The sequence below is a fragment of the Trichosurus vulpecula genome, chromosome 5, assembly GCF_011100635.1.
Source record: "Trichosurus vulpecula isolate mTriVul1 chromosome 5, mTriVul1.pri, whole genome shotgun sequence".
NCBI lineage: Eukaryota > Metazoa > Chordata > Mammalia > Diprotodontia > Phalangeridae > Trichosurus > Trichosurus vulpecula.
This window is the reverse complement of record NC_050577.1, coordinates 95,482,792-95,495,232: the sequence shown is the minus strand read 5'-3', so window position 1 is coordinate 95,495,232 and position 12,441 is coordinate 95,482,792.

Genomic DNA, 12,441 nt, shown 5'->3' with positions numbered 1-12,441 from the left:
GGGTCCATCTACACAAGCCATGGTGGTTTATGGAGGGGAATGGAGGGATCAGTAGATGAGGGCTTGCCAGGCATCTGAATTGGAGCTGCTACCTCTGAAAGATCATTATGACATGATTCCAAGTGATTGTCAACCTGCCTCTGACTAGCAAACCAATGACCTTGGCCTTCCTCCTCCACCTCAAAGCAAGACATGTGCCCTAGTAGCAAGGGATTCTTCTTCATTATGTGGCTTTGTGATGTCAATAATGAGACCCCCTGGGGCATCAACCTTCCAAACCCTGACAGCAGGGTCTTCCTCCTTAAGAGTCCTGCTGGACCATTAGTTCTGAGCAGGCCACTCATTTGATTGCAAAGCAGGTCAGACCCTTTCTAAGGGTTTGGTTCAATTATCCTGGGGGAAAGGAATTCTAACATTTAAGAGGGTCCTGAACCACTTCCTAGACCCTTCTGAGGGAGCAAAACCCTATCAAGGCCCAGGAGACAGCCTATAGGGAATGGAATAAGGGAGGGCTGCAGAAGGTCAACAACGCCTAATTCTAATAATTGACTCACTGTCATCATATTCCCTGGGCTCTCCCTCTCCTGTCCTACCCTTGGGCAGCTGGCACCGTTGAATGCTGGAAGGGCCTTTTAAAGCATCGTTTCCATCATCATCCCCATGACAATCAGCATTATGTGTCCCAGCTTTGAGAAGCTGTATCTCTGATAAATCAGCACTGCCCTAAGTATGGGGTGGGCTCTCCATTGTAGCACCATCTTAGATCTGGCCTCCATGTACTCTCCCTCCTTTAGACACATGGACAATGTTTATTGTTAGGCCCAGTTAACCTTCTGCAGCTCTCCCTTATTCCATACCCTGTAGGCGGTCTCCTGGGCCTTGAGGTTTCTGCTCCCTCAGAAGGTTCTATATAATCCAGGAAAATGGTTCAGGCCCCTCTTAAAGGTTAGGATTCCTTTCCCCAAGGATGACTCAGCCAGCTGTTTCTTAGAAAGGTTTGAAGGACCAAGGTGTAGACATGTTAGGAAATGTTTTGCTTTTTAATGCTATGGCAGAAGGGAAACCCTTTTTATTCAATTATGGGCAGTCAATTCATCTGAAATAAAGTGGCTCTCTTAGTTGAAATGGTGGCAATGCTACATCCCTGGGTGCAGGTAAGAGGGAGCTTTCATCAAGTGTGCAGAGAAGAAGGGGGCAGCCACTCAGTAAAGCCCTCTATACTGGGGCAAAAATTGGTATCATTGCCCTGCTGGGGCTTCTAGGGAGACAGGAATGTTGGATGATCAGCTAGGAATCACTGAGTGAGAGGTGTCAGAAGGTGAGATTGGAATAAGCCTAAACAGGGCAACTGCTACTGGAATGTCCTTCCCCTCCTCTCTTTATGCTGTTGTTGTTCAAGGGTATCTGTGTCTTCATGACTCCATTTGGGGTTTTCTTGGCAGATAGAGGAATGCTTTGTCATTTCCTTCTCCAGCTCATTTTACAGATGAGGAAACCGAAGCCAACAGAGAGAACTGACTTGTTCAGGGTTACACAGCTAGTAAATGGCTGAGGCCAGATTTGAACTCAGATAGATGAGTCTTCCTGACTGCAGGCCTGGCACTGTATCCACTGCGCCACTGCCTCTCTTTATAGAGCCCTCCAAAAGTTTTCCCCTGGGTTCAGTATCTCTACGGGATTGATTACTCCCCTGGCCTCACACAGTCTCCCCTTCCTCACCATCTCACTCGACACTCACCTTCAGTTGGTACCTGGTTCTTGTTTCTGCTGGCAGAGACCCCACTCCTTGAAGCTGTTTGTACTCTGAATCTATGGCTTTTCTCTGTCTATGTCTCCCTGGAAAGTCTGTGTCTCTGTTCCGTCAAATGTCTCTGGAATTCTCTTGAACTGACTCTCCAGCTGCTGGATAGAGTGTCTACTGCTCTACAAAGGAAAAGGTGGTCAGGGTGGGGAGGAGGAGGGTGTGGTTGTGAGTTGTACACATTAATCTTTGCTCCCTTCAGGGGTCATATTCCAAGAAGTGACCTCAGACAGGCCTGGCTCCTGCTGCCTTGACTGTTGGCAGTCTTAGCAATTTAATACTGGAAGGACCAGGTATGTCTCCTGATTGACACAGGGATTTTAAAATAATTTTTTATTGTTTTCCTAAATTTCTCCTACATGTCCAAAAGGATTTAAAATATTGACTAGAAGAAATTATGGTTTTACTGCAAAATTTAAAGGTCTACCCTCCTATCTCTGTCTTATTCACGTTAGGGATAAACAATAAATACCTTTCCTGAATTGAGGAAAGTGAGTCCTTCCTTCTCTCCCTGTAATTCCTGCAGAAAAAGGCTTTTACACTCCTTAAAGAAATAATCCCAGAGGGCATAATGTCTTAACTGCTTCTTAACACATACTTAATCATCTGTGACTCTATCTAGGGATTATCTCCACAGAACTGAGGATGGAGGAAGGGAAGCCTTGCTCTCTTACATCTACAAAACCCCACCAGGTAAGGCAAATTGGGGAGGTAGAGAACTGGTTGAACAGTCAGCTGGGGCTGGGTACAAGTGTTCCTACCATCTGATATTGAGCCACTTCCTCCAGGCCATGTCCTGGGCTCATTGCCTTCTCTGTTCTGTACCTGTCCAAGGGTCAAGATTGGCCTGCCATGCACTGCTGCTGAGCCTCTGGCCAGCCCTGAGTGCCCTATTCTGCTTCCCCCTCCCCCAATTTAGAAGAAGGAGTAGACTGAGATTTTAAGCCCCTCAGTCCTTTAACTTTTTGTTCAATTTCTGTCCTAGGAAAGAGATCTGGGTTTGTTGTTGTTCATTCTTTTTTCTCACAGAGGACCGATGGCATCATGAGGTGTCTTGAGATGGTCTGGCACTTAACCACCTCCTCCTTGTATTTTTTAAACTAAATCAGTGGTTTCCATTGAGGTTAGAGATTTCCGATGTGGAATCTCCTTCTCCCAGTAAAAGTCAGCACCTGCTCTGCAATTCATAGCTTCAGCACGTTTCCTGGGGCACTCAGAATTTAAGTGACTTACCCAGGGTCCCACAGTCAGTACATGTCAGAGATGGGTCTTGTGTCCTTCTGCCAGAATTCCTTGTGTCCTTGTTCCCTTGTTCCCTATCTGTGAGGCCAGCTCTCTACTCACCATTCGACACGGCCTTTCATTTTCCTCTTTTGGGTAAGGCTACATATAAAATGGTACTCATTGTTCATAGATAGTACAGTGTTCTAAGACCAAAACACATAGATTTGTGACAAATAATTTTGTTCAACTTTTACAAGATTGAAGGAAGTACAGGACTAGGAATATGTCTTCTTTCCTTTTTATGCCCCAAGAGGAATGTCCCAGATTACAGTATGTAACAGAATTATTCCTCTGTCAGTCTAACATAATTTTGTGTATAAGAAGCCTTGTTAGAGTCCTAATAGGGGCTCAGGGATTCTTTGAGGCCTGAACGTATGCTTGAGCTTAATAATAAAACCTAGGTTTTTACCTGTACAACATCTGCCTTGTGGTAAGTATGTATTTGACAGCAGTTATCCACAACAGGAACTCAGGGAGCAAATATTTCTCCCATGACTCATCCCAATCCTATAAAGACTTTGGGAATTTAAGAGTAGGTTGGCAAGACCATGTTCAAACGTTGCTTGACACCCGTGTATGTGTGCAACCAGCCTGCAGCAAATGGCGTTGTGGAAAGATGCATGTTGTTAGCTTGTACAAAAAATCAGACCAGCCAGTGATCAGTAAATAAGTGAGGCCTTTTATTCAGGGTGGAGGAAAAAGAATCAGGCAAAACTTTTCTCCTCACATGTCTCATCTTCCTGAAATTCTCTTCCTGGTAGGGCATTCTTTTGGGTTAAGCATGGCCTTCTCCCTGACTTCCTCTTTTAGAGAACAAATGATTTATGGGCAGGATGATAATACTGCAACACTGATACTTCTGTAGGAGTTACGGGTGAGCGTTTTAGATGACTTTATTTTCTGACTGTAGAAATGGGACAGCATTAGGACCCTGGGTTCCTGTTGAAGAAGGGATGCTCTCCTGGCCAAAGTTCATGGAGAAAAGGACAGAAAGAGGAGCTTGGGGGCACCAAAGGTAAATAACTCAGGTGTCAGTTTCACTGGGACAGTGACCGTGCTGGGGAGATGACACTGTATAGTCAGAGAATCCCCTTGGGCCCTACTTTCAAATCCCTAGGCATGAGGCCTATGCTGGTAAATGTTTCACAAGCAGTTTTTCAGGAACGAAGTACCTTTGATAGACTTTTAATTTTAATCTACATTATTAACATTTTCTCAATGACTTTTAGAAGTCTATGCAATCAACAAAACAATAAACCAAACCCAGAATTTTGAAAAATTAACAGCTTGCTCTGGGGAGCTGGTGAGACCTGGCTCCAGCATGCACCTCTGCCAGGCACCAGGCAAACTCCTAAAAGTTTTATGTCCCTAAGTCAGAGTCTGATAAACTAGTTCACACTAAAGAGTGAATGACTGGGAACGGTTTCCTGGAGGATAATTCTCATCCTAGGGGAGGATTTGCTTAGCCTTCCTTTGGAGAAACCTTTTTGCTTGAGGAGATTTTAAAAAGTACAATATTTGTGTGTGGGGGCGGGGGGGAAAGGGGGGATGGAGAGCAATGGCCAGATCACCCACCAGGAAGGTGAGAGGAAGGGAGAGCAGCCTGAGCTGGCTTTCTGCTCTTCCTTTGGGGAGGTTAAGTAAATCTTCCTTTAGGATGAGAATGTAGCCAGAAGATACCTGGAGAAAGCAGTGCTTACCACAGAGAAATGGATGTCTAATGGTGAGGTAGGGATTTAGTACAGGTGTTTGGGGACAGGAAAAGGCAAAGGGGACATTTTTGGGAAACATTCTGGACACCACCTTTTCTGACTAAGGGTGATGCTGGCTTCCCATTTTGGGGACACGACTTTGTCTGTGGGTCCCTGTTCCCTTACTAGTGACCAAAACCTCAATCCATAACGATGCTGACCTGACTGTATGGGCAGGAGATTGGTTCATTCCTTCCTTCAGATTTGCTGATCCAGTGCTCATTTCATCTTCTTTCACCCACCTCCCCTCAAGAACAGCCCTCACTCACAGATTTGGCAAAGTGTGAAAGGACAATCATTCATCTGAGGAAGGATTGTGCTCTAGGAGCCAAACCTGGGACTCTTACAGGGAGTGGGGACTCAGCCAGCACACATATACTTCTCTCTGTCTCAACAGGAACCAAAGCTAAGGTTTTAAGCAAGCAGAGCAACAAAGCAGGCTGTGTGAGAGCAGCAGGTCAGCCACCTGGTCAGAACACGGAGCCCACCCTCCCAAAGAGGTGCCAACAAACTCTTTACCTGACCAATCAAGGCACTGTGGCTTTTTCAAAATGCATAGCCTTCTCCCTCCGCCTCACAGAGCTGAGCTTTAGGGTCAGTGTTGGCGTGGGGTGTGCCTGGAGTCTGACTCTGTGTGAGCAGCAGAAGGCACATTGAAAAACAAAATGACTGCTGGAAAATGAAAGTTATCTGAGCTAGGGACCACCCATTTCCTGGAAATGGGAAGATTTAGAGAAAGAGATGTCCAAGGTCACCTGCCGTATCAACTGACTGGGTCCAAGGTGACTAACCAGGAAAAAGGGATCTTAATTGGGCACAAATCACTCCTGTGGATGAACATGTAACCAGCTCTTAATTACTGGATCTTTGGATTAACTAGACCTTTGCTCACTCTATCTCTTTCTGTCTCCCTTGGTACTTACCTCCCTTTGCACCATTTTCCTCCTTGCTCCCCTGACCATTATATTCAAGCTCCTCCTTCCCCTTCCACTAAAACCTTCTCATAAGTGAGCCTTCCTCTTTCTCTCACCCTGTAAGCTACAGTGTCCCTTTAAGGCCCTTTTCACATGGAGCAGTTTGGTGATGAAAAGAAAGTAAGGGAATTTGTGTGTAAAAGAGAAGACTTAACTGTTAAGGGAGGTAAGATATTGCCAGTGTTAACAGATGAAACTTTGGATGCCCAAAAGGAATAGGAAAAGAACTTTGTTTTATTTAATAAAAACTCCTGTAGAATGCATATGTAAAGGAATTGCTTTCACATGGAATTTGAGCAGTTTCAGGTAGAAAGTTAACTGTGGCATCCGTGTAAAGTTCTCCAAACCCTCACTGGATCCTGCCATCCCAACTAGCTCTCTTCTACCTGGTGGCTGAAATTCTTGAAACAGTTGGCTCCAATCAGTGTCTCCCTTTCCTTTTTTTCTATTCTATTCTTTTTTAGCATGTAAATTTTTTTTTTATCTTCAACTCAAGTACTAAAAAGAGGAGCATTTCAATATACGCAACAAAACAAAAGAGACCCTTGGATCTGGAATCGTGAATGTCCATTTTATACTGCTATTTTTAGGAGTACAGACAGTTCTCACTTTGTGTAAATTTGCATTGACTTCATTTAAAGAGTTCTTTTTATAACACCATGGAGTGTCCTTGTCATCTCTGCAGTAAAATCTCTAATTACTTATTCATTAATTGACCTTCTAGTTGATAACATGAAACCTCATTAGGAGCAGACAGCTTTCAGTTCAGCGAATATAAGTGATACATATATTTGTTGGATATAATTTGCATTTATGGGAATGGTTCTGGCAAACTTGGTCTCCCAGGGACTGGGTTCAAGTCTATCCTGCTGGTCCTCAGGCACAGGCCTTCTTTCCTCAGTGTGTCATTCCTGGTCAGTGCTTGTTTTCTGCAATAAAAATGTTTAGGAATATTTAGGCTTCATGTGTCATGTGTAAGCTAACTCTTCTCTCTTACCCAGAATCCAGTATGGACCTGTGTTTCCTGTGGGGGGTCAGTGGTCACTCACTGAGTTCCCAAACTGCCCTCCCTAAAACTGTCTGTCCCCTGCTCAAATGACATCCCCCTTGATATTCCCAGGAGCCTGGAAGGCATTATCTCCACAATAAAATGCTTCTTCTATCCTCATGATTTAATGAAGCTCTTAAGCTTCAGGGGTAGGGAAATGCAAAGAAAAAGAGACAGATGGATAGATAGAGTCAAAGGCTCATAGATCTAGAGGGACCTTGGATGTTATCTGGTCCAACTTTATTTAACTGTTAAGGAAACTGAGATCCAGAGAAGTTAGGTTACTTGTCCATGCTCACACAGCTAGTAAATATCACACAGGTTTTTCCATTTCCTCCACAATTCTTCTCTCTCTGAGTTTCAGATCAAATAACATAATGTCTATGAAATTGATTTGTAAACTTGTAAAGCCTTTATAAATACCAGCTGTTATTAGCAAGAGAAAGTGTGCTGTGGCCTCCAAATGTCTTCCCCACTGGCCTGCCTTGGCCTCGTCTTCTCCTCATGTCTGATGCAAAATCCCCAAATCACTTTATTTCTCTGGGTCTTAGGTTCCTCACCTATGAGAGGAGGGGTTTGGACTGGACAACCTGACCCCCCCAACCATCCATCATGTGCTACAGGCAGCTCAAATGTGCTCAGGAGAGGTGACTATTGGACTTTTAGTATGAGCATCCCTTCCTCTCAGACTCCCTGCCCTTGGCTCCTGGGTCTGTCTTTGTTCTGAGGGTGAGTTACCTGCATTCAGCTCCCCTTTTGTTTAGTGATCTAAGATTGGTGAACAAGTCTAGGTGTTTGCTGGATGTTTCCTAATCCCTGTTGGATTTTGCTCTTCTGGCCCCTCCTTCCTCCCCAGCTTTCTGGTGTGGGCTGAGGAGAAGGGAAACCTCCTGGGAGCTGGAACTGAGGCTTAACACTGCAGCTGGGGATGGGAACTGCAGCAGCTGGTGTGGCAGCAACTACCCAGTGGCTACACATCCGGACCTAAGGAGATGAACCTGTTTCTTTCCTGTTCCTGTCCCTCTCCCAGTCCTAGGTGGAGGCCCTGTCCTCCCTTCTCCTCCCCAGCAGCTCCAGGCAGAGGGCAGGAGCAGAGAGAGTTGGAAAGGTGTGTTCAGACAGAGCTTTGATCACCTGTGCCCCTCCTTGGTTCTCTTGTACTCAGTAGAGATCAGTGATTCTTATTGCAATGGATGCTATGAATGTTCAATAAATCTGGACACAAATCGTTTTACTGATACCTTTTGTTTTTTTTTTTACATCACAGTCGTTTCTGGTTCTTATCCCCTCCCCCACCAGGGAGCACTCCCTTGTAACAAAGAAAAGAGTGAAAGGAAATCAGCTGAAACAGTTACCTTGTCTGATTAGTGTCCCCCTTTGCCCTTGTTTTCTCTCTGTCAAGGGGAGGAATGCATCTGTTGACTGGGAAGCATGACTATGTTTTGCCATTTCTCAGGACTGTTTCCTTCTGGGCAAATCAACACGAACTTGTTAAGTGCCTACTATGTGCCAGGTACTTTGCTAAGCCCTGAGGACACAAAGAGAAGCAAAACTATGTTCAGTCCTCAAAGGGCTCACCTTCTACTTGAGGCTACAGTAGGTGTGCAAATAATTAAAGAGGAGTTAACTAGAGCAAGAGAGGGAGCTAGGTATAATAGAGATCAAGGCTCAGCCAGGGAGACCTGGATTCCAGTCCTACTTCTGATACTGGCTGACCTTGGGCAAGTTACCCTCTCAGTGAGTGCTCTAGGGTGCTCTTTTTTCCATTCTTTTTTAGATATTAACATTTTTTTAACATGAATTTTTAAAATTTTGAGTTCTCAATTCTTTCCTTTTCTCCATTTCTCCATTCCCTACCCCATCCATTGAGAGGCAGCAATAGGATACCCATTATACATACAAAGCCATGTAACAAACAAAACAAACAAAACCCCCCCAAAGTGAAAAATATGCTTCAATCTTTACTCAGAGATCATCAATTCTCTCTCTGGGGTTGGAGAGCATTTTTCATCATGAATCCTTTGGAATTGTCATGGATTATTGTATGGATCAGAGTAGCTAAGTCTTTCACAGTTGATTTGTTATAATATTGCTGTGACTGTACAGTGTTCTGGTTCTGCTCACTTCACTTTGCATCAGTTCATATAAGTCTTCCCAGGTTTTTCTGAAACCATCCCCTTGTGAGAATTATTTATTGATCCCATATTTTGTATTTTATTTTACTCTGTAATTGATTCTATTCTGCAACCATATTCTGCATTCAGCATAACAAACCTCAGCCTCTTTCTTGTCTTGAAATGAAGAAGCATGAGTTCAAAAGTTCAATCTTCCTCTTTACACTTAGATGTCAAAGTTTATTATTATGTATTTATTACTATTTTTTTAGGTAAAGAAAAACTCTGATCTAAGTTTAGAAGTTCAGTACTCTCATAAAATACTTTCTAAGGGAACTGCTTTCCCAGCACCACCTGTAAATAAATCACTTTGTGCCAAGGAAGCTTGTTATTCCTCATAACTTCAGCTACTGAGAAACTCCATGACATCTATGTACTATACTTGAGAGTGAAGGAGCCAACCTTGTTCCATCTTAGCCTTATCATTGCCCAATTAAAAGTGGTTTTGTCCCATTCCTAGGTGCCAATGAGTCTGCTGACCCTGGTCCACTATCAGTGGCCTTGGGATGCAGCTGGGACTCATAAATCCATAAAGCATTCCTTTAAGACAGGGAAAGGTGGTCCTAGTCCATTGTATATGCATGTAAACCCCTTCCCTCAGTGTAACCAATCATGATTCCTCACCCCCATGGTGTTGCCAACCCTATAACCAACTGTATGATTTTCTTACCTGTTCTGTTTTTTATTCTATGCCCATAAAAAGGAGTTGCATTTTTAATTCTTTGTCTTTTGCTAGAAATTGAGGCAAGTCATTAGACTAATTAGCAGGTAGTATCCCTGCTAATAAACTATTATATTTCTCAGAGAGATAGTGCCTCAGTCTAGCTTTTATTGAATTTCATTTGTGATACCCTTTGTCATTTCTAATAGCAAAATGTATTCCATCACAATCCTACCCCAACTTGTTCAGCCATTCCCCAGTTGATGGACATCCCCTCAATTACCAATTCTTTAGGCAACTGCAGGAAAGCTGTGTTTCACTCTGATAAGAAGGGAATACAGCCCAGTGTAGGAGGTGTCCAGGCAAGCCAGTGGGAGGTCCCTAGCCCCAGTACAGATCAGCAACCATGACCCCACAGCCTAGCTAAGCAGGCCAGCAGCTCAGCAGGCCAGCTGTGATACCTCCAGCCCCTGGCACAACAGGCTAGCTGTTAGGCTCAGAGGCTAAGGCTAGTGGATTGCCTGAGTTCAGGAGTTCTGAGCTACAGTAAGGTTAAGGTCAATCAGATGTCACACTAAGTTCAGCACCAATAGGGTTAGTCCCCTGAAGTGGAGGGATACCAGACTGAGTAGAAGGGCAGACCTGCCAAGGTCAGAAAAAAAGTAGCCAGTTAAAGCTTTGGTGCTGATCAGGGTATGGCTGCTGCACTTCCAGGCAAGATCAAATATCAAATCTAAAAAAAATGTTCCTGGTTAAATTGAAATATAGAAATAATCTCAGCCTCTTGTCAATTGTTAAATCCCATAGATCACATCCCACTGGGGACAAGAGGACAATTCCTCCCAGTCTGGCAATGCCTAAAACACTAGTCTAGGGATTACAGAGAGGATAGAACCTTATGGGTGCAGCTTCACAAAGTTAATTAAATTGTGAATCTGTTTTGTATTTTAGGGAATACTAAAAAATATATCTGGCTTCACATAAGGCAGGAAAAAATTTGAAAAGTGAAACTAACCATTTTTTTCTTATTCTCTGTAATGAAATTTATTAATGGTTTCTGTGATTTTTTTGAAGGTAATAGATTTTTTTTATTTTTAGTTTATAACAGATGGTTCTACATAATTTTGAGTTCCAGATTTTCTCCCCTCGCTCCCCCTTCCCTCCCCAAGATGGCATGGAATCTCATATAACTACCACGTATAACTTCATATTGAATTAATTTATACGCTAGTCAAGTTGCAGAGAGGAATTATGACCAATGGAATGAATCATGAGAAAGAAGAAACAGAACCAAAAAAAAAAACCAACCCAAAAACAAAAACAAAAGAGAAGAGAAAAAGGCGAGCATGAAGTGTGGTTAATCTGCATTCAAACTTCATAGTCCTTTCTCCGGATGTAGATAGCATTCTCCATCGTGAGTCCCCTGGAGTTGTCCTTGCACCTTACAAGTTGCTGAGAAGAGCCAAGTATGTCAGGGTTGGTCCTCATGGAATCCATATATCTGTGGTTGTGTATAATGTTCTCCGGGCTCTGCTGTGCTCACTCAGCATTATGTCGTGTAGGTTTTTCCAGGTTGTTATGAAGTCTGCATCATCCCCATTTCTTGTGGCACAATAGTATTCCATGACCTTCATATACCACAGCTTGTTCAGCCATTCCCCAATTGATGGACATCCCTTTGATTTCCAATTCTTGGCTACCACAAAAAGAGCCGCTATAAATATCCTTGTACATATGGGTCCTTTTCCCGCTTGGGTGATTTCTTTGGGATACAACCCTAGAAGTGGTATTGCTGGGTCAAAGGGTGTGAACATTCCTGTGGCCCTTTGGGCGTAGTTCCAAATTACTCTCCAAAATGGCTGGATCATCCACCAGCAATGTAACAATGTTCCAATTTTCCCACATCCTCTCCAGCATTTATCATTTTCCTGTTTTGTTATTTTAGCCAATCTGACAGGAGAGATGTGGTATTTAAGAGTTGTTTTGATTTGCATTTCTCTAATCAGTCGTGATTAAGAGAATTTTTTCATATGCCTATAGATAGCTTTAATTTCTTCCTCTGAAAACTGCCTGTTCATATCCTTTGACCATTTCTCAATTGGGCAATGGCTTGTATTCCCATATATTTGGCTCTGTTCACTGTATATTTTAGAAATGAGGCCTTTATCAGAGATACTAGTTGTAAAGATTTTCTCCCAATTTTCTGCTTCCCTCCTAATTTTTGTTGTATTGGCTTTTTTTTGTACAAAAACATTTCAATTTAACATAATCAAAATTATGCATTTTTGCATTTTGTAATGCTCTCTATCTCTTGTTGGGTCCTGAATTCTTTTCTTTTCCATAAATCTGATAAGTAAACTATTCCTTGCTCTCCCAAATTACTTATAGTATTAGCCTTTACTCCTAAATCATGAACCCATTTTGACTTTATTTTGGTATATGGTGTAAGATATTGGTCTATGCCTATTTTCTGCCCTACCATTTTCCAATTTTCCCAACAGTTTTTGTGAAATAGTGAATTATTAGCCCAGAAGCTGGCCTCTTCAGGTTTATCAAAGAGTAGATTGCTATAGTTGTTGACTTCTCCATCTTGTATTCCTATCCTATTCCACTGATCCACACCTCTGTTTTGTAGCTAGTACCAGGTAGTTTTGATGACTGCTGCTCTGTAGTACAGTTTAATATCTGGTATGGCTAGGTCACCTCCTCTAGCATTTCTTTTCATTAATACCCTAGATATTCTAGACC